The sequence below is a fragment of the Vombatus ursinus genome, unplaced genomic scaffold (genome assembly GCF_900497805.2).
Source record: "Vombatus ursinus unplaced genomic scaffold, bare-nosed wombat genome assembly UNPS02014791.1, whole genome shotgun sequence".
NCBI lineage: Eukaryota > Metazoa > Chordata > Mammalia > Diprotodontia > Vombatidae > Vombatus > Vombatus ursinus.
The window spans coordinates 3,172,848-3,194,618 of record NW_020954569.1 but is presented as its reverse complement, the minus strand read 5'-3'; positions in this window follow the sequence as shown (position 1 = coordinate 3,194,618).

The following is a 21,771-nucleotide window of genomic DNA, read 5'->3' as shown; positions in this document are numbered from 1 at the left end:
TGATCATAGATTCAAAGAAGCTGCCCCTCCTGTTACATTCTCTTTCTCTCTGAGAGTTAGGATATGTTCTTTGGTATTGCCAGGGACCTGATAATATTACTTATTTCAAACCAGATAGTAAAGCCTAGTTCTTCCCTGTATATATGAACTATCACGAGCCCCAAGGATCATACGTCAAAAAAGCATTTAAGAGCCTACTATGTGGCAGGTCCTGTACTAAGCCCTGGAGATACCAAGAAAGGCAAAAAAAACAAAAAACAAAAAAAAAACCCTTCTCTCAAGGAGCTCACAGTCTAATGGTAGAGACAAAAGGCAAATATCACATTATACACAAACAAGGTATAGAGATGATAAATTGGAAATACTCTCAGGCACTTGCATTAAGGTGAATCAGAAAAGACTTCCTGTAGAAGGTGGGATTTTTAACTGAGACTTGAAGGAAACCAGGAAAGGGTGGAGATAAGGAGGGAGAGTATTCTAAACATGAGAGACAGTCAGTGAAAATGCCCAGACTCTAGAGATGGCGTGTCTGATGTGAGGAACAGCAAGGAGGTCAGTGTCACTGGGCAACAAAGGACCTATGTGGTAGGAAGTAAGGTATAAGAGGACTGGAAAGGAAGAAAGGGGCTAGGTTGTGAAGGGCTTTGCATATGAATGGGGGAGTTTTTAGAGAAAGGGAGAAGAGGGTAGGCCAAACTGCCACATCATAGTCGTACTCCAATAGAGACTTAGTAAATACTATACAGAAATGGAACCTGGCCTTGGACTTGAGGATAGGACATAGGAGGCCACTTGTGGCAAAACTGAAATGATTCTCCCAAAGGGAAACTGAAAACTAGAGTGTACAATGATACTAGGAAAGAATACTAAATTTAGAGTCAGAGGCCCTGGTACTATGGATAAAACAATTACTTTTATCAGTGTCGTTGAAATATATGGAAAATAACATTCCCATAAAGTTGATATCCTATATAGGATGGGGGAGTGTCTTCTTTAAGAAGCATGGAATTCCAAGAAGCAGTTCAAATTCTACATTTACAAACTGCATAACTTTGGGCAAGTTATTTCACCTCCCATTCTCAGTTTACTTATCTGTAAAATGGGGGAGCTAGACAAAATGATTCTAAGATCACTTACTACTCTAAATCCTCTGAAGCACAAAAAAAAGAAAGTGTTCCCTGATTAACACCCTTCTCCCACCCATCTCTTAACCCTAATCTTTCCTCCCTTCAGAGAAAATGGCTCAGTAGTGTTAATTGACAATAAAATGCTGTAACTAATTTAAATTCAACTTAGGCATCCAGAAAAAGAAACTAGGAAGGAAAGTGACACGGGAGAGAGCTATACTTGTTAGCTTTTTCCTGTGACTGCTGACATCTATTGTGAGAACTATTTTAATGTGACAATTTTCCATGCACTGTGTTATTGGATCTGATTTCCTTTCTTGTAGAAAAGGAAATTCATGGCAGGGAAATATCTAAATTTAGAATCCATTGAGACATTTCTAATTTGGCAGACCAAAAACAAATTTTCGATCACCAATAAACTAACCAGAAAGGATAGAAATCTAAGTTAACAACAAACATGTTTAAAAATTAAAGCGATGCACTTCATATTATTTCCTGTAAATCTTTACCTATTTCCTTATATTGAAGACCTCACAGATTATTCCTGATCTTGTTACAGCATTCCACTGCACTGATAGGCCCATTTGTTCAGCCTTTCTACAACTATTTAGACAATTAGGTTGTCTTTTTGTTTTTTCAAAATTGTTAAAAAAAATTCTCATAAATCTCCCTCAACAAATAGAAAGAATAAGTGGTGTTTACAGAAAGAGCAGCACTGGTCCTATTGGCAGAAGATATGAGTTTGAGTCCCAGGACTGACACTTAACTGGCTATGTCACTCAGGACATGTCATCCCACTCCCTCTGAGCCACAGTTTCTTCATCTGTTAATTGGAAATGGCAACTGCCTACCTCGAAGTGTTTTGTTTAAACTCTAAATCTCTATATACATGTGAACTAATATCATGAGTCCTTTTTGGTTTTGAAAGTGCTCAAACTATATTCCCAATAAAGGATCAAAGGATGTATTTTTTTTAACTTGGTTACAAGAAAGGATGTAGTCTGGAGCAGGGGCAAGAGCAAAGATGCTTTTTTTTTCTTTCCTAGAAATAATCACAATATAAAAAGACAAAAGGCCTCCAAAATATTTTTGAAAAATACATTTTTGGAATTCAAGAAAAATTTGAGGAAAAAAATACACGATAACCATAACTCAACTTCCTTGAGGTTCATTCACTACTTAAAATAAATCCCTTTCAGAACTTTAGTGACTAAACTCCCTGGTGTAGCACCCAATATTTGCAATGCTTCTGTGAAATTCAACTTATGTCAATAACCAGTATTTTACATGCGGTAGGATTCAATACAAGTATCATTCAATTCCATGAGTAAGTCATAGACCTTATATGGTATAGAATAACAGCAATGCATACAAAAACCTACTATACTGCAACAGCTTTCATTAGCCACTGTTTGGCTTCTTTTAGCACTTTAAACTATTATATTCTTGGACTTCACGCTAAGGATAGGTATGTGACAGGCAGCCACACAATACGTGAGCAGGTCAGCAACCTGGAATTATTTTGTCTTAAGGCTGGTTGAAGAAGAAATTGTTCTAGAGACTTTCAGTATGATCTTTGCTATCTATTTAATAACTAAAAGACTGATAAAAATGAGTGAAATAGAATACAAGACATCTTTTTATCAAATGTATATATATATATATTCATTTATATAACCATATATAATGCTTTAAGATTTATATAATTACATATATGTATATATATATACATATATAATCTCATTTTATTTGGGGAAACAGCACAAAACAGTGAAAAGAGCAATGACTTTAAAGACAGAGGACCTGGGTTCAAATTCTGCCTCTAATGCTAATTGTTTGACCTTGGAAGAATGATTTTTGCCTCCATGAGCCTCTGTTTCCTAATCTATAAAATGAATGGGTTGGATGAGATACCCTCTAAGCTTCCTTGTAGTTCTAGGTCTATAAACTCAAATCAGGTAAAAATGGCCATTAAATCTGATAAGCAAGGCATGAAGCCTGCTTGGGATTTTTCCTCAGTGACTAGATGTAACATTTCTTTTTAGATTCTAGTGTGGACAGGATAATGCTATCAGTCTGACAAAATTACAGGTCCTTAATTGCCTTCCCAAGGAACTATAGATGAAGCAATAACAGGCTAATGTGCCAAAAGACTGTTTGGGGAAGGTTAAAGAGAGACAAGTGTGTCTGAGGGCTGCCAATAATGAGCTCATAGAGATTCTACCCCACTTAGCAATAATCAAAGTTATGGAAGATCAATGGATGCATCAAAGCAGCAGATAGGTCCGTATCTTGGAGGCCTGCCTGGAGTCAGTCATTTTAGCTAACCTATATAGGTCATAGCTACTTCACCATAACAAAGACAGTGAGCTCCTTTTGTCCCCATAGCGCTCCTCTCCTGGGATTAGCTGATATAGTTTCTACTGAGCTGTCTGTGGGTGCCTGCCCTCCTAATAAAACAGCACACTTTCTATTTACCTCAGACAGTCTCAGGCCTCTATTTTCAGCATCTGCTTTCCCCAACTTCCTTTATTCATCCCTATTCCCTGTCGTTTTTAGCCCCTCTTCCATTTAGCAGTTTCCTCACCTTCTACACTCCAGGTACCCAGTGCCCTCCTCCTGGCCTTTGACTATTCCAAGCCTATCATTGTAGGCCAGCTCTTTGACCTATTTTAGTCTGTAAGTGGTCCTCTAAGAGCCTCCCCCCTAAATACTTCCTCCCACAATAGAGAGTTCCCCTTTTTCCCCAGTTTTTTTATCATAGGCTCTAGACTGGAGGTGTTCTTCACCTCAAGGCCATGAACTTTTTAGTAATAGCTTAATAGCCACATTTTAACATAATTGGTTTCCTTTGTAATCCTACCTTTTTCATTTTATACATTTAAAAATGTTATTCTGAGAAAGGTTCCACAGCTTCACCAGACTACCAAAGGGGTCCATGACACACACACAAAATGATTAAGGGCCCCTCTGCTCCAGAGCTAGAGAAAACCTTAAGAATCATCTGATCCAACCCCTTCATTCTATAGATGAAGACACTGAAGGCCAGAGGAGTACCCTAGGATCGCAGAATCATGGATCTGGAGCTGGAAGGGTCCTCAGAGAACATCTAATCCAACTTTGTCATTTTACAAATAAAGAAACTGAGATCAAGGTCACACAATCAATGATGACGATGTGATACGATGATAACTCATCATATCATCATCAAAATAGAATTTATATATCATTTTAAGATTTAAAAATTGTTTTTCATATGTTCTCTCCCTGGAACCTCACAATAACTCTGTGAGGTAGGTACCATTTTTATCCTCATTATACAGACAAGGAAATTGAGACTGATAGAAGGTTAAGTCATCGTAATTAGGACCAAAATTTTAACAGGGGTCCTTTGATTTTAAGTTTAGTGCCTTTAGCCTACACTACATTGACTGTCTACTATATTACACTTTACTATGCCTCAATCCTGAGGCCCAAGCTTCTCTGAGGCATCTCTGATGTTCAACGAAAGGAAACAAATCACAGTATTGAAAAAGTCTGTTTTAATCTTAGCCTAAAGCAAGTACAACCCAAGACCCCAGAGTCTTATGCCTTTTCTATTGCACCATTAGGGAAGCTTCCTGTTCTACCCAATTCCTCCCTCCTCTGCCTCAGCTGGCTCTAGACATTCAACTTCAACTGTGGAAAATTATTACTAATTGCAGTAATTTACACGAGCTACTTATGATTTATGCCTTATTATCACGTAGCATATAATAATTATGCATGATGTTACATATCAGATTAACTTTGCTATAAGGTTTATTTTATTACATCTATGAACTCTGTTCATATATTCTCAGCCTTCTAAATTTGTTGCATGGTCATCTATTCACAATTTAAAAAAAATCATTGGCTCAATATCTGGAGTGTTCAGGGTGCCAAGACCTCTGGTTCAAGGGCTTGCTGAGCCTTTTTTTCAGCACTCCTTATCTACTTTGGTGTTCACCTTCACCCAACTCTCATCTTTGACTCCAAGAAGCTGTAGCATGCACAGAAGCCAAAAGCCAGTAAACTAACTCAGTAGATGGGCTAAACCAGGTTGAGGGTAACCAACAGGCCTCAAACCCATAGGTGAGTTAGGGGGTTGTCTACCCCAATCATGTGAAGACTTTTCCTGGCTGAATGGGCAGATGAGAACAATTTGTTCCTACACCCATGAAAGTGGCTAAAGCAGGTGCTGTGGAGACCTTAGAACTTGGTCAGATATCAAAAATGCTAAGATTATCCACTGCATCCAGGGCCATCACCAATCATCTTGACTTTTGTCCTGCCACTGGACTTTGATGACTTTTGCAAGATGAGAGAATGAGACTCACGATGTTGCACAATTCTGCCTCACTTAAATCTAATTCACTCACAAGTCAAGACATAACCAATGATGTCATTAGTCCTCTTCAAAAACAAAGGACAAGCAACATATATGTGCATCATGGTAGGAACACAAGATTAAAAGAAGAAAAATAACATGGCTCTTACCCTACAGAAGGCTTGCAATCTAGTAGAGAGTTGATACATGTAGATAAATAAGTATGCTATGAGTTAGAAAATTCTTAAATGTATAAAAGAGAAGTGAGAGAGCTTTGAAGAAGGAAAAATCACTTCCTTCTGGAAAGTAGAAGGTCCCTGTGTAAGAAAGACATCATAAAGACAGTACTGCCCACCTAGGACTTGGAGAAGGAGAAGGATGTGATTAGGTAAAAACCAGAGAAAACATTTCAAGAATGATGGCAACATATGTAAAGAAGAGTAGACAGAATTGGGCAGGATGAGATTGTGAAAGAGTAAGGAACCCAATTCGGCTACAATGGGGAGTGAACAGAGGGAAGAATCATAAAATAAAGCTGGAAACATAGCTTGAAAATAGACCATAAAAGGCCTGGAAATCCACCTTGGAGGAATCTTTCTAGAGAGGCGTACTCTCCGCTAGCAGACCACAAACAGGATGAGGCCATCTGAAATGCTCATATAACATGTAACTGATTTTCTCTGCCCATTCTCCCTCCATCTCCATTCAACCACACCCCCCAATATGTTATCTGGACAGCTCACACAAGTTACTCCTCCTCTCCTTGCCCCCACATAAAACAGTCATGTATACAATGGGCAGCAGTTAGGCAATTCTCCAGGAATCTCCCCTTCCATCTGTTTTCTGGCAGCACTGATTCACCACGTTGTTCAACCCTGGCAGCCCATGTATACAAGCCAGAGTAGAACAAGCTATGGGAAGCTGATGGTTTCCTGTCAAAATGATTATAGACTCAAATATCCTAACTAACAGACTGACTAGAAGAGAAAGTTGGCTATCCTAATATTGAAAGAGGCTGAAAAAGCCACACCCATTAATCAGAAACTGAGTGTAAAATAATCTCTGAATTAAATCCAAGTAATGTCAGCCAGACCACTTAAAGTGATAGTTTGAATGTAAGAAACCTAGCCCATTCTTCAAAGCTCAGTGTCAATGTCACCTCCTACATAAAGCCTGCTTCGATCCCTTCAGTCAATAATGATCTTTCTTCTAAGAACTTAGAGCACATTACTTGTATGTCTTGTATTTCTCTATGATATTCTAAATTGTAGGATTCATAGGAAAAGGCCCTGATGCTGAGAAAGATTGAAGGAAAAAGGAAAAGGGGATGGCAGAGGATTAGATGGCTAGATAATGTCATAGAAACAATGAACATGAGCTTGGAGAGACTTCAGGAGACAGTGGAGGATAGAGAGGCCTGGCCTGCTATGGTCTATGGGGTCACAAAGAATTGGATATGACTAGGGGATTGAACAATAACAAAATTGTGTGATAGTATATGTCTAATCATACCTTAAGAGATAAGAAACTCTTTGTCAAAAAGGGCTATTCCTTGTTTATTTTCATATCTCCTCAGTGCAATTAAACATAGCAAATGCTCAATAAAAATATATTGAATAGAAGAATATGAGAGGAATGAAGCTGGCCTAAATCTGAAAATGATTTTAAAATTTTAGCCAAATCAACTTAACTCTGCTTTTAAAATCTGGATAAAGCTCAAATGGCCATATCCTATAATACATTTAAGTTGTTATAAATTACTTGTTAAAATTCACAAAGTCATCAAACTCAGTAAGTTGTCTATTATGTTGATATCTCTGCACTAAAGGATTTGATCGTTTACAATGTACTTTCCTATAATTTCACCTGTTCATGGAATCAAAGTTGCTCAGATGTTTTTCTACATATTTCTCCTGCCTTTGACAAGAAGATGACCATGTTCACAAATAGAAACTGCAATTCAAAATTAACTCTGACATATTATGCAACTTTAGTTCATTCAAATTCTGGACATTGCTCTTCCCAGACATGTTATGGGGTAAGGCAGTTTTAAACACATTGGGACTGGTTGCTTAAAGAATAAATTCTTATTTTCTAGACAGATGTCTGTGGAGTAAGTAGTAGAAGGAATCACTTTTGAGGGGATTACTTGCATTTTGGAGAGAGAAAAGTAAAAACAGACTGAAAATGGAAATCTAAAAGCAAAAAAGCAAAGATTAGCACTAAATAATACTAACTTTGCCAATCTTCCAACTTCCTTCCCTTTTCTAAGCAGATCATTCTCTATAATACTTTCAAATAACATCCCTTGCAAAAAGTTCAATTGCTTTCTGCCCTCTCACTATGTTATAGTCCAGTACATCAATCTACTTATCAGTCTGAAGAAGGTAAACAGGATTATTAGTGGGATTCTGGAAATTAACTTTGGTTATAACATAATTCAGGAAAATATATTATTATAACTTGGCCCCAAAATATTTAAGTGGGCTTGATATTTTAGTCAAGAACACACTTCCTACATGAGAAAAGTACACTGTCTAGAGTGGGGCAGCAAGGTGGAACAGTGGGTTGAGTACTGGGTCTGGAGTCAGTTCAAATCTTGCCTCAGACACTTACTAGCTGTGATATGACCCTGGGCAAGTCATGTATTCCTGTTTGCTTTAATTTCCTCATCTGTAAAATGAGCTAAGAGAAGGAAATGGCAAACCACTCCAGTATCTTTGCCAAAAAAAACCAAAAAAACCTCCAATTGGGATCACAAAGAGTCAGACATAACTGAAATGACTAAGCAACAACAATTACAACAATTGTCTAGAATTAGTTTAAGTCAGATATTATTACTCTTTATTTATGACTTTGAATTCTGAAAAGATGCCCAAGATGCCACCATTGATGCAGTTTATGAACAGAAAGTGAATGAAGAGACTCTATAAAAACTCCATTATGTGCCCTTTTCCACTTTATCATCAGACATAGTTCTTGAAATGATAGCAGTAGCTGTAAGACAAAAGAAATATGAAATTATCCCTATCTGCAGGCAACATATGTTTACTTAGAAAACCCTAGAGAATTAGCAAAGAAACTAATTGAGGCAATTAATAGCCTTAGTTAAGTATAGTATACAAAATAAATGTGCAAAAATCTAAATTTCTGTAACACAGCAACAAATACTAGGAGGAAATAATAGAGAAATCTCATTGAAAATAACTACAAAATGCATATAATATCTGCAAGTTGATCTACTAAGATATTCACAACTTAGATATATGCAATTACAACACATTCTTTACAGAAATGAAAGAAGATGTAAATAGATGGATAGTCATTGACCATGGTTAGACCATGCCAAAATAAAAATGGTTCCTAATTTAATTTACAGTTTTAGCATCATATTAATCATACTTACAAAGGTTTACTTTATAGACCAAGACAAAATAAAATTAAAAGATCATCTGGATGAATAAAGACTCTATAATCTCAGGAAAATTATGGAAAATAATAGGAATGAAGGGAGAATAGCACTTGCAGACTGCAACTTATATTAGAGAGTAGTAGCCACCAAAACTATTTTGGTTACAAAAAAAAAAAGTATGACATTGGAGTGTACTAGAGGAGTAAGGATCAGATACAACTAAACTCAGCAGCGTTCAATAAATCTAATAATATAAATTATGTGGGGGGAGAGTTTCCTGTCCAATAAGTCCTCTTGGGGAAACTGGAAAATGGTTTGAAAAAAAAAGAGTTTAAAGTAGCATTATATCAATATGTTCCAAGCAAATAGACTAAATATAAAAGATAACATTTTTAAATGGAGGAAAATAGAAAGAAGTATCTTTTTATAACTATGAGTAAGGGGAAATTACAAAATACATAATAGACCAAGGAGAGAGAAGATCACAAAATACATAATAGACAATTCTGATGAAATTTTGGTACATTGATGCAAAGGAGTATTTTTTGCACAGTGAAAAACAACATATGTCAGTAATTCAAAGAAACATAGTAAGACTTGTATGAACTGATGCAGAGTAAACAGAACCAGTAATACAATGTGCATAATTATCTCAGCAATATAAAAGAGAAGAACATTAAAGCAAAATTAAACACTCTATAATTATGATGACCAATCCCTACCCTAGAGAAGAAATGTAGAAATGAACCTCTTTTATTTCCTTGAAAAGATAGAAGACTATGAGTATGGAATGCTCCATTCTTTAAAATGAAGGGGTTGTACTAGATTATTTCTATGGTCCTTTACAACTCTACAGCCATGATCTTATGAACTGAAGCTTATACTCTCAGAGTTGATTGATGTGTCAGTTGGTTTTTCTGTAGTCTTTTGTTTTCTTTGTTTCAAGAAAGAATTGTCAGATGGGAGAAGAGAAGTTATATCCAGAAATGCCTATGATTTTAAAACAAAAAGATAATAAAAAAATTTTTTGGGGGGGCTTTTTAAACATGTTGGAAAGTCTCTGCTAAGGTTGTGGGGATGTAATGGTTAATTCTTCTAAATAAAATTATTGTGAAATTTTCAGTGTTAGCATTTTTACCTTGGAAATTGGACAGGCTACAAACGAGGGTTTACCTTATAGTTCTGTTGATTTCTAAACTTGAGAAAGTGATGTAGAAAATGTTAATAATGTAGATTAAAATTAAAATATATACTTTTACTCTAAAGGTTTGGTTGTTAAATATTTACCAAAACGCTGCTGTTTGGGCCCACCTGTCCCATATGGAGATAGGGCCAGGGCGGGAAGTTCTAGATGTCTGGTGTTTAGCCAAGGTCTCAAGAGGAGAGTAATTTGAAATAAAATTCATAAATGATAGCCATAGAATGAAGTCATCACTGTTAAAAAGTGGCATGTGTAACCAGAGGTTAAAGTAATAGGTAGGAAGCTAGAGGAGCAATACAGAGAACAAAATCAGGAAAAGTGGAAGGCCAAAAGAAGCATGGGATTGTGGGCTGTCCACAAGATGGTTCACTTCACTCACTGTGTTGGTGACAGCATTATCATTAGTAGTGGGTTTCATATACCGCCACCCTCACCCCACCCCCCAACTCCCTTAAAAGCAACACAGACGCTGGCTTGGACAGAATGCCATCTATTCTATACCAATCATCCTTCGTTTCTCTAGTCCTTTAGCAACCTTTTTACAGACAAATGTGTCCCATATCATACCTAGATTGGTGAGAATTTTATGGCCTCACTCTATATACTGATACTATTTGGGAAGCTGACACTTTCTATACGTGAACAGTAAACTGGATTTTAAAATAAAACAAAATAGAAAATACAAAGCCTTTTTGGATAAACTAAATGGACTTTTAAAGCACAGCACTACCAGGTTTCCAATTGTCCATTAGCCATCAAGTGCTACGGCTGTTCGTTCAAAAGCCTTTGGGGAAACCCCTCTATGCCACTTTTGACTAAAGGGATGAAAGCCAGAAAAGCAAAGTCAAGACCCTTCTCCTCCCTTTCACTCTTCCAACTCCCCTCCCCACCCATTAAAGCAGTGGGAGCAAGTTTGTTCATTTTGTTTTGTTTTCCTATATATTGTTCAGAAGCCAGAAGGTGAAAATCAGACTGACTGCATAAAAAGGCCAACTCTATGGGTTCTCTCTATTGCCAGAAAATTTAATTCCAAGGAAAGCCTTAAAGCAAATCATGTGGCATGTCCTTCTGCTCTGGCAGCCACCGTCAGAAAGCTTGCCTGGTCCAGGTCTCACCTAGCAGCCATAATTCCACCCCACATTGAATGGTACTGACATGAAGTAGCACATCCTTCCTCTTACTATGTGTATGGGTAGCAGAGATGGCAAGCTGAGGAGCCAGAAGATTAAATCCCTACTGCATGTAGCTGCATAGAACTATTGCCATGGTCTCAAAAGGGTGAAAAGAGTCAATTTCAAAACTTGAAGAGGGGCAGAGCCTCCCTACAATTTGGGAGCTGAAAGGAAGGATAGAGATCGTCTAATCCAGCCCCCTCATTTTATAGATGAAGAGAACAAGGCGTCGGGAGATGAAGTGACTTGCCCAATGCTACATAGCTATTCCTTCCTTCCTTTCTTCCTTCCTTCCTTCATTCAACAAGCATTTATTTAAGCATTCAGTACATACCAGGCCCTGTGAATCTATAAAGACAAAACCTAAGCAGACTCTGCCCTCTAAGAGTTTATATCATATTAATGGGAAGTAGCATCTACATAGATTAGGAAATATAAAGTGAATACAAAGTAATTTCCAGAAGCAAAAGATGCCAACAACTGGAGGTTGAAAGATAGGTCAAAGTTGGGATTCGAACTTAGATCTCCTGATTCTGAACACAGTTCTCTTTCCACTGATTCCGAGTCTTAAGAATCAAGTTACCAATTCATATGTGTGTGTGTATATATATATATATTATATATACATTATATATATATTTAGAAGGGTGGATTTGAAAAAAAATAGGGAGACTATTTCCAAATCATTCCATTAAGAGCATTCATAACCAGAAAGAAAAAAAAATACTAATGGATTATAACTTTCTGTTTCTTCTGACTGCTCTGCCTAAGATCTTTCCTCTTCAATGCAACAGAGAATAATTGATCAGTAAGTTACCACCCTATTGTCATGCCATACATCCTACCTAGAGGATTTATCTTTTAGTAATTCACCTCTTCTATTCTGCTGGATGAGTTATGTTCCATGACCCCATCTTACCATTTAATGTTCAATACAGCTTGTAGAAGATGATAATAAAATGTTCAAGAAGCCGCAACCACCTTATGCCATTCTCTACTTATTTTCCCTGAACAGAGGTAAATAAGAGAGTGACAAAACTTTCCTTCACCCTGATTTATTTCCTTGTTTGCTGCAATGTCTTGCCACTGTTATCATCTCTGACCATGAGAAAATATTTCTAGTCATCCCTCCTTCATTCCACTCCCCCCCCCAAAAAAGAGTTTAAGTCTGCAGTTGACTCCAGATTTGGTACTTTATGTACAAACTGTTTATGACAATCACAGAGCTGAGGGAAGAAATGTGATTGGTCTCTGCTCCTGGAAAACTGAAGCCAATTTCAAAATCCAATTTTGAAAAGGAAATGCTGTGTTTGTTTCATGTCAGCTTCTCCTTCAGATCAGAAAAGCGGGGAGGGAAATGCTGAACAAAGCTAAAGCTGTTGGCCTGACTTGGTTATTTCCAAGCAAAGAGAGGGCAGATGGAAAACCATTCAGTTGGCTCCACTTCCATATCTTGTCTGCCTTCAGTCACTTTGGAAGCAGCTGAGCAAAGCTTAACCCCTGTTGAAAGAGAATTAAAAACATTCATTGCAAATGTTTATATAAATTACATTATTTAAAAATATAGGCTTGGTTGTCACAAAAACAGGTGGTCTCTCAACCTATGCAGTTGGGATCTACCAAGCTTGCTGTCAAGTTCATCATGGAGTTTTGCTCTCCCCGCTTAGCTATGCCATAGGGATACACAGTCTACATTCAGAGCACCACAGAGAGTTGGATGGGATAGGCAGAGAAAGGAGATCTAAGACCCAGCATAATCTCTGACCAGACCTAAGGAGTATTAGAAGCAAAACTTTCAGCAAACCAGTCATCAGAGTATTAACTGCCAGTCTAATTCAATCCAATTCAATCAACATTTATTAAACTCCCACTAAGTGCCAGGTATTATGCTAAATGCTTAAGATACAATTAATAAAAAGACAGTCCCTGCTGTCAAGGAGTTTACAATCTAATGTGGGGCAAAGGGGGCAGAGACAAAATACTAAAGGAATGGGTGCATGAGAACAATTTGTTCCAATGGTCATGAAGGCAGCTGAAGCAGGCATTATTGAGTACTTAGAGCTGGTCAAACATGGAAGACACCACAGTCATCCATTACATCCCAGGCCATCACCAGTTATCCTGACTTCTGTCTTGCCACTGGACTTTGATGACTCTGGAAGAGAGAGTAAGGCTGATGATTTTGTGCAACTCTGCCTCACTTAAATCCAATTCGTGAGCAAGTCACCCCGTGATGTCATTGATCCTCTTCAAAAATGAAGGATGGGGTGGGGGCAGAGACAAGATGGCAAAGGAAAAGCAGTGAGTTGCTTGAGCTCTCCCCCAAACCCCTCCAAATACATGTAAAAATGGCTCTAAACAATTCTAGAGCAGCAGAACCCACAAAAAGACAGAGTGAAACAAATTTCCAGCCCAAGACAACCTGGATGGTTGATTAGAAAGGTCTATCACACCAGAGTGGGAGAGAAACATAATTCAGTGTGCACACACACAAGCAAAGACCAGGCCTCAGCAAACCTGGAGTAGCCCTCAGAGGACTGAATCACAGGCAGCTGTGGCAGTTTCTAGACTTCTCAATACACAATCACCAAAGACAACTTAAAAGGTCAGTAGGAAAAGTCGGTGATCACGTTGAGAGACAAGCTTGGTCCTAGCCCCAGTCCCAGCACAAGCCCAGGGCAGCAGCTGCTTCTGGAGCTTCCAGCCCACAGACTGAGGGAGAATTGAGTGGCTGATCAGATGGGGATTGCAGGAATCTCTTTGCTGGTGCTGAGGCAGGATTCTCTTGCTTTGCCTATGCTTGGATCTACAGTTCTGGGTGGAAATCCTGGGGCTAGGAGGAGTGCTGGCATGGTGGATCTTGTAGTAGCAGTGGAGAGAGAATCCACCTCACAGTTCCAAGGCAGAAAAGAGTGTTTGTGGTCACTCATAGACCAGAGCACAGGCCTGGAAAGAAGTAGACACCTGGCCCTTGATTATCCCTTAGATGAACTAAGAATTTACAGGTCCCTAGAAGTATCTCTGAAAACAGCTACACAAAACCCCTGAAGCTTGGGACAATACATTCTCCACATTGGAAGCAGACCCCTACCTTAACAAAGAGGTTAAAACTCAAGAAATTGGTTGGGATCATGAGCTAACTGCAAAAAAAGTCAGGCCATAGAATCTTTCTTTGGTGACAAGCAAGATCAAAACATACAACCAGAAGAAGACAACAAAGTCAAGCTCCTACATCCAAAGCCTCAAAGAAAAATATGAATCAGTCTCAGGTCATGGAAGAGCTCAAAAAGGATTTTGAGAAAAAAGTATAGAGGAAAAAACTGAGAAGAGAAATGAGAGTGATGCAAGAAAATCATGAAAAACTAGTCAACAACTTGCTAAAGGAGACCCAAAAAAATATTGAAGAAAATAACACCTTAAAAAATAGCCTAACCCAAATGGCAAAAGAAGTTCAAAAAGCCAATAAGGAGAAGAATGCCTTCAAAAATAGAATTGGCCAAATAGAAAAAGAAGTCCAAAAGCTCACTGAAGAAAATACTTCCTTAAAAATTAGCATATAGCAATTGGAAGCTAGCGACTTTATGAGAAATCAAGACATTGTAAAACAAAACCAAAAGAATGAAAAAATAGAAGACAATGTGAAATATCTCACTGGAAAAACAACTGACATGAAAAATAGATCCACAAGAGATAACTTAAAAATTGTTGGACCATCTGAAATCCATGATCAAAAAAAAAGAGCCTAGATGTCATCTTTCAAGAAATTATCAAGGAAAACTGCCCTGATATTCTCAAAGCAGAGGGTAAAATAGAAATTGAAAGAATCCACCGATCACCTCCTAAAAGAGATCTCCCCCAAAAAACTCCTAGGAATATTTTAGCCAAATTCCAGAGTTCTCAGGTCAAGGAGAAAATATTGCAAGCAGCCAGAGAGAAACAAAACAAAAATGAAGGATGAACAACAGCAAAGGAGGCAGGATAATGGGCAGTAAAAGGGACAGGACACTACGGGGTACCTGTCATGGAGGCACCTTGTTCTGGAGATTTAAAACTAGGCAGAGTAGTAGATCCAAAGTGGAGTAAGCTCATTCAGCCCTCTATAAAAGAAAGCATTGGGAGGCAAACTAGTGCCTATTTTACCAGAGTGGAGAGAGGCAAAGGGAAAGAATACTTGGCTACTGTCAAAATAGAGGTGCCCAAAAACCCTGAGCAAAAATCCAAAAATTTCTATAGATGGAGTTGAACTATGTTTTTTCATTCTATCGTCTGTCTGTCTATCTATCTATCTATCTATCTATCTATCTATCTATCTATCTATCAAGATACTAGGTATCTAAATAGCTAGGTCGAGCTATTTATCTTTCTAACCACCTAAACATGTAAAAACATATATGTGTTGTGTGCAAATGCTTAATATCTGTGTATCTATATATCTATATTGCACAGTTATGTATCTATGTCTGTGTAGCCATGTATCCATAACCACAGGCAGCTATACAAATATGTGTTGATGTAGAGAGAGATGCAGTGTCAGACATTCATAGAAATTTTTAAAAGGATTTGCTCATATGCATTTTTAAATGAACTTTTGTTCTACAGTCAGCTTTTCCAATGGAAACTTGGTTTTTTTCTGTTCCTAACTAGTAAAAATAGGTGTTATTGTTCTTTTGTATCTAAAGACCACTAGGCTGAGGCAAAAGACTAGTCATAACTATTTATTCTCACCTCTGCTGCTTTCTGCATTAATGTTAACTTTTTTCTTAAGTTTTCTTGGTCATTCTTGTAGATACATAGATTGCAGAGGACAGGTTGGGAAGACTCGTTTACAAAGAACATGACTTTGTTAGTTATGGTGATTATAGAGCCATGTAAAGCCAGTTCATATCATCCATGAAAACAGCATATCCCATGACTGCTGTCTACAACATGACACCTCTACTGTCTGTAACCAATCTATTTCTATGCTGTATTGTCACTGGTCAAAAATAGCCTTGTTCCCCACTTCCCTCTGTTTTCTCCCTGAAAAAGGAGAGGCACTGATAAGCCAGAACTCAATTTGTTCTGGCAATTATTGGAAAGCTCCTACTGGGAGGGAGGGAGGTCACTGCTCACTGGTGCAGAATGACATGCGGCCCTCCAGGGGCCAAACAAAAGGGGTTCCTGCCTTTCTTCAAGTTTATTCAGGCATGGATAGACGTATTGGTGGAGGTACCAGCCAATTCACATCTTAATGGGAAAAAAAGAGAGACAAGAGGGGGGAGGGGAGGGAAGAGCAGGCCAAGAGACTATCAAGTGACTACAGAGATGGAAGGAATAAAAACATAAATGTGAACCTGGGGAAGAGAAGGGAAGACAAAGGATTCCTACTACTTTACTGTGTGGGAGATGACCATTACGATCATAATAAGAATACTTTCCATTTTTAAAGAGGTTTACAGTTTTCAAAGCCATTCTACATACATTACCTCATGAGTTTTACTACAATCCAACCAAATTATGCCCTTATTATGGATAAAGGTTACTGTGAGATAAGTCTGCAATGTGAAATGGAAAGAACTTGCAATTTGGTGGTTGAAGTATGGTCTTCCTCTTCCTCTAACCCTCATCCCCCTTCCTATCTCCTTCAGCCAAGTAGTGCTCTGCATTAATTCAACCCAAATGAAATGGTTAGGATGAAATACCATTGAGGTGCATTCAAAAGTGTAATTCTCCTGAAACAAGTGTGTAACTTTATTAAAAAATCAAGGTGCTAGTCAAAAGGTGAAAGAAATATATTACATTATTATGAAAAAAGGTTATTTGAGAAAAAGCTGAAGTAGCAGTTCTTTTAAAATTGACATGTGAAGGCTTTTATAACACAGTGAAAAGGGTCGCTTTTCCTTACTCTTTGCTATGAACAGAGGGATAAAATGTTTATAGATAAGGTCATTGTAAATTCTATGCCATGGTACATGTGCCTACCTGAGCCTGAATATCATCATCTTCACCCTTTAAACTATATAATAATGTTAATTGTTCTAGCAATTGGAAAAATCTCTTCCAGGGTAGAGACAGTTGACAAGGAGAGAAGCAATGTCAAAATCAGGTCCATGACATGCCAGAAACAATTTCTTACAGTAAGAATTTACAATTCCAAAGCAAAAGCAATAAATTGAAAAGGAGGGGGTGGGTGGGATAAAGTTAATTTTAAAATCTGCTATTAGTAGTCTTTCTTCAGTCATAATAGAAGCTGGATTTTTCAAAATAAAAGCACTAATAACTACATTTTCCCCATTAATGAAAATGGTGAATGCAGTGGGTAAATCATTAGAGAATGATCCACGTAGCCCGGTGTTGCTCCTGATAGAGAAGCTGAGGAGAGAACTTCAAGAAATAAAATCTACTATCAAACTGCTGGAGAAAGTGAACCACAGTCCCCAATGAAATCACTTCTTACGGCAATTAGAAGTCCATTTGTTGCAGTATTAACTGCCTCCGGCAAACTCAACAAACCAGGTCCTGACTGCTGGTAATGACAGATTTCTTAGGGAGTATTACTTAATTAACAATAATTTGAAAGGGCAGCTCAGCTGAGATACTACATTCACTTACTAGAAGCACAAGCAGTAGTAAATGAAAAAGGACGTGCAATCTGTTAGCTTTCCCCTTGTCTTCTGTTTCTGAAATATCATGCAGCTGCTAAATATTTGCCGTAAGATATTTTCAGCTATCCATTATGCCAGCATGTCCAAGCAAGTTTAGCTCTCACTAGGTATTCAGGGCATAAATTGTCCATTGCACAAGGGTATGTGAGGTCCCCTGAAGTCTGATTTTGTTAAGATACCCTCCAGGATCTCAAATACTCAGAGATGTTTATCCCTTATTCTCTCCCTCTTTTGAACAGGGCATGGGGGGGAGACGGAGGGCACCTGCTATCCCCTCTTCAAAGTCTATGTCTCCAGCCTCCCCACCCCCCTCAACCATGCATCATTTGTGCCTAATCATCTCAACATAACTGTCTCCTGTTGTTTTCCCTGCCTTCCCAAGAAGCTTTATGTTGCATCAGCATCTTCTAGGTAGCTAGCCATGTATACCTTCTCCCTGGGCCAGTGGACTCTTTCAGACCCCTGGGCTCTGACAGACAGAGGGCAAGGAAAGCCTTTACCTCCAGCAGTCCTGATTGAGTTGTAATACTGTCCCTTCCCCTGAAAGTCACAAGACTGAAATAAACACTTGTGCGCCTTTTTTTTTGTCTTCCTAAGAGCTGAATTTCTTTTCTTTCCTTTTTTTAAGGGATTGTGAAGCCAGAAGTACACCACATAAGTTGTTGCTGAAATACAGCAGCAACTGTCAGTATGAACTGAAATCTTGAAATAAAGTTCAGGGAAAAGCAAAAGTAGCATTATCTCTGGAAGAAGAGAAAAGGTAAGTTTTTAACAAAATTTTCATATGATTTTCCACAATTCACTTCTTTATGGGATGTTTAAGGTAAGTTAATGTCACAAAAGAGATTGTAATTTTCTGCTCACAGAAAATGAATGTCATTTGGCTCCTGGGGGATGTGAACAAAGCTATCTGAGAGAGTTATTTTAAATTATTATTAGGTTGCTGTTAACTGTAATCACCAGTGTCCCTTAAAACTCCTGCCAAAGGAAAATCTTTATCTAGACTTGATTTGTGATAAACTTGGTAATTGAAAAGTCAATTTGGAACACAGTTATTAAGCAAAACAAATTTCTGTTCGTGGAATTTTGAAAAGACAATCCACAAGTTTTGCCTGCCAAGCTCCCCGCTTACATTTGGAAGTAGATGTAGAAGGTGCTTGTATAAAGCCCTACTGGCTTCCACAGTGGATTAAGATTGATTGCAGGAGCACAAGAGTTTTCTCCTTGCTTCTTTTAAATTCAAAGTACCTCTCACTCAAATTATATCAAAGGCTTCTGATTGAACACATCTCCCTGCAGGATTTTATCACAGGGCCTACTTTATTATGTACAATAGAATCAGATTGATATAATATGGCATCTGTAGCTGAACATCTTGTTTTGAGACAACCTGTGGAAATAGTTTTTATCTTTCTCTTGAAGCCTAATTTGATGTTATTAGACAATCTCATCATTGGAGTTCTGGCTATTAGGACTGGAATCAGCTTGATTTATCATGATATATATCCAATTAACAACTCTTTCATTTTAGCCTTCACTTAGTATTACTACTTTGAAGAGAAGCACTTAGAAAATGTTCCATAGTGTAGATGAGATGTGTAAATTTGTCCCTGTTTCGATGTTCATGGCCCTTTCAGCTCAGAAGTAGAAAACCTTTGGGGCAGGGGAGAGGCAAGACAGGAAGGCAGGCTTTTTTGTTGACTTGTTTTTGGAAATTAGTCTTTACTACTTAAAAATTATTAGTTCATCTACAAAATGAAAGAGTTAGACTAGATAGCCTCAAAGGTCCTTTCCGAATCTAATTCTATAATCCAATGATCTCATTAAATATTCCTAAGAAAATGACAATCAATTACATTGTGTTGGGTATTGATTTGACTGAATTTCCATATTTAGGAGTCCCAAATCAATACATACAGATCTAACACAGTGAGCTCCAACAGGTACTTAAAAACCACATAATGATGCTACAAAAAAGTTCACACTGGACAGGAAAGAAAGATCCTACCTGACATGATAATAATGGCAGGAGCATACTGTGAATGTCAGGTAGCAATTTCCCCTAACAAGTTTAGCACAACATTCTTTGCCAATAGTGTCACCAACTCATTAATGAAATTAATCAGTAGGAAATAAAAAAGAAATACTAAATTGTTTTTTCTTATGGTTATTTTCCATCATACTAGCATGGAGACAGCTAGTACAGTATTAAACTCAGTTTGATCACAAAAAGATTTTATTTTTAAAAGGGTCAGTTAATTATTTTCATTGGAAAATTGTAATTTGAACCCTTACTCCAAGTATAATTAATGAACTATTTGGAACAAAGACATTTTGCTTTTAATATTTTATATGGTAGTAGGAAATTTGAAGAATATAAGAAGAAACCTTGAAATGTAATTTAGTCAATCTCTTAAACTATCTCTAAAAGATGAGACTCTCCTATTAATATTTCATTAATCTCTCACATTAAACAAATATACAAATAGATAGATGACAGATAAACAAATAAATAAATAGATGAGTCCATACATACATATGTAAATAGGAAGGAGAGTGACAGAGAGATAAGACATCCACAGAAGAAAATTCTCTGACTTAAATCATTTCCTAATTTTCAAGGTCTCAATGTTAGGAAAGCTTTCTTTTTTTTTGATCTCAGTCCCTCAGGCTGTTTGATTCTATGTATTTTTTCATGTGTCTTTCATATTGCAGATAAAGACTAACTAGCCACTTTTGTGTAGAAACAATTATTGACTTAAAATAATAATGAAGTTGAAATTTGGCCTTTTTCCTTCTCCATGCTTTAGAACACTACTTCATTTAAAGTTTCTTCCTTAGACATTTTCTGTTCCAGTTCTCGAATGGCTTATGTAACTCTCTTCTGAACCCTCTCCAAGTTTTATATATCTTGCTTAAAATGTGGATCGCAGAATGAGCCACAGTGGCCTGGTAAGGGCTTTGACAATTCAAAGATAATAAAAACATTTCCTTGTGCCCCTTGAAGACTATACCCACCTTATTTTTTTCCCACTTCTGGTCCATACGTCCCTTTTTAAAATGAAATTATAACACTACCAGTGTCACCTTTTTGTGTATGATGACCCTCAAATCCTGTATTTGAGTTTGTTTTTCCTTCATAAGAAGATTCATCTTTATTCAACTTTATTTTGTCCTTAATCACTTCTTCAGTTAAGCAATCTCATTTTTCTGAGGTACTGGCCGAATACCTCACCGTCATATTCTCACTCACACCTCACATGGCTGTCATCCACAGACTGATTGAACATGCTCTCTGCCCACTGACTGATAAAGATCAAAATCATAAATAATGAAATGCTGCAAAGTGTCACCTGTTACTTCTTTTCAGACTGGAAGTAACCCATTAATAAGGACTGTCTGATTAGACCTTTCCAGGAAGCTTCACAACCACTTGATGTTTGGCATATAATAGGCAGTTGAAAGATATTTATCAACTATTATTGACAATGATCCCAGCTTTTTGGTGAATGTGTCAGATGCAAAAGAATTCAAAACCTTTGTCAGATCACTCATACTCACTTCCCCTGGACCTACAATGATTGTCATAAAAGGAAATTAAATTGAACTGATAAGATTTGCTACTAAAGCATTCAGACTCACTAGGACTCTTCACAAGGGATTTACAAATTTTATTATTCTTCTTGTATCTTTTCAGGGAGCAATTTTGGTAGGTGTATAGTTTCCATCTAACTGTAGATTGATTCTTTGCAATCACTTGGTACCTCTTAGGTTTTTTTTTTCCTTAAGTTGTCTAATAGATAGATAGATAGATAGATAGATAGATAGATAGATAGATAGATAGATAGATAGATAGATAGATAGATA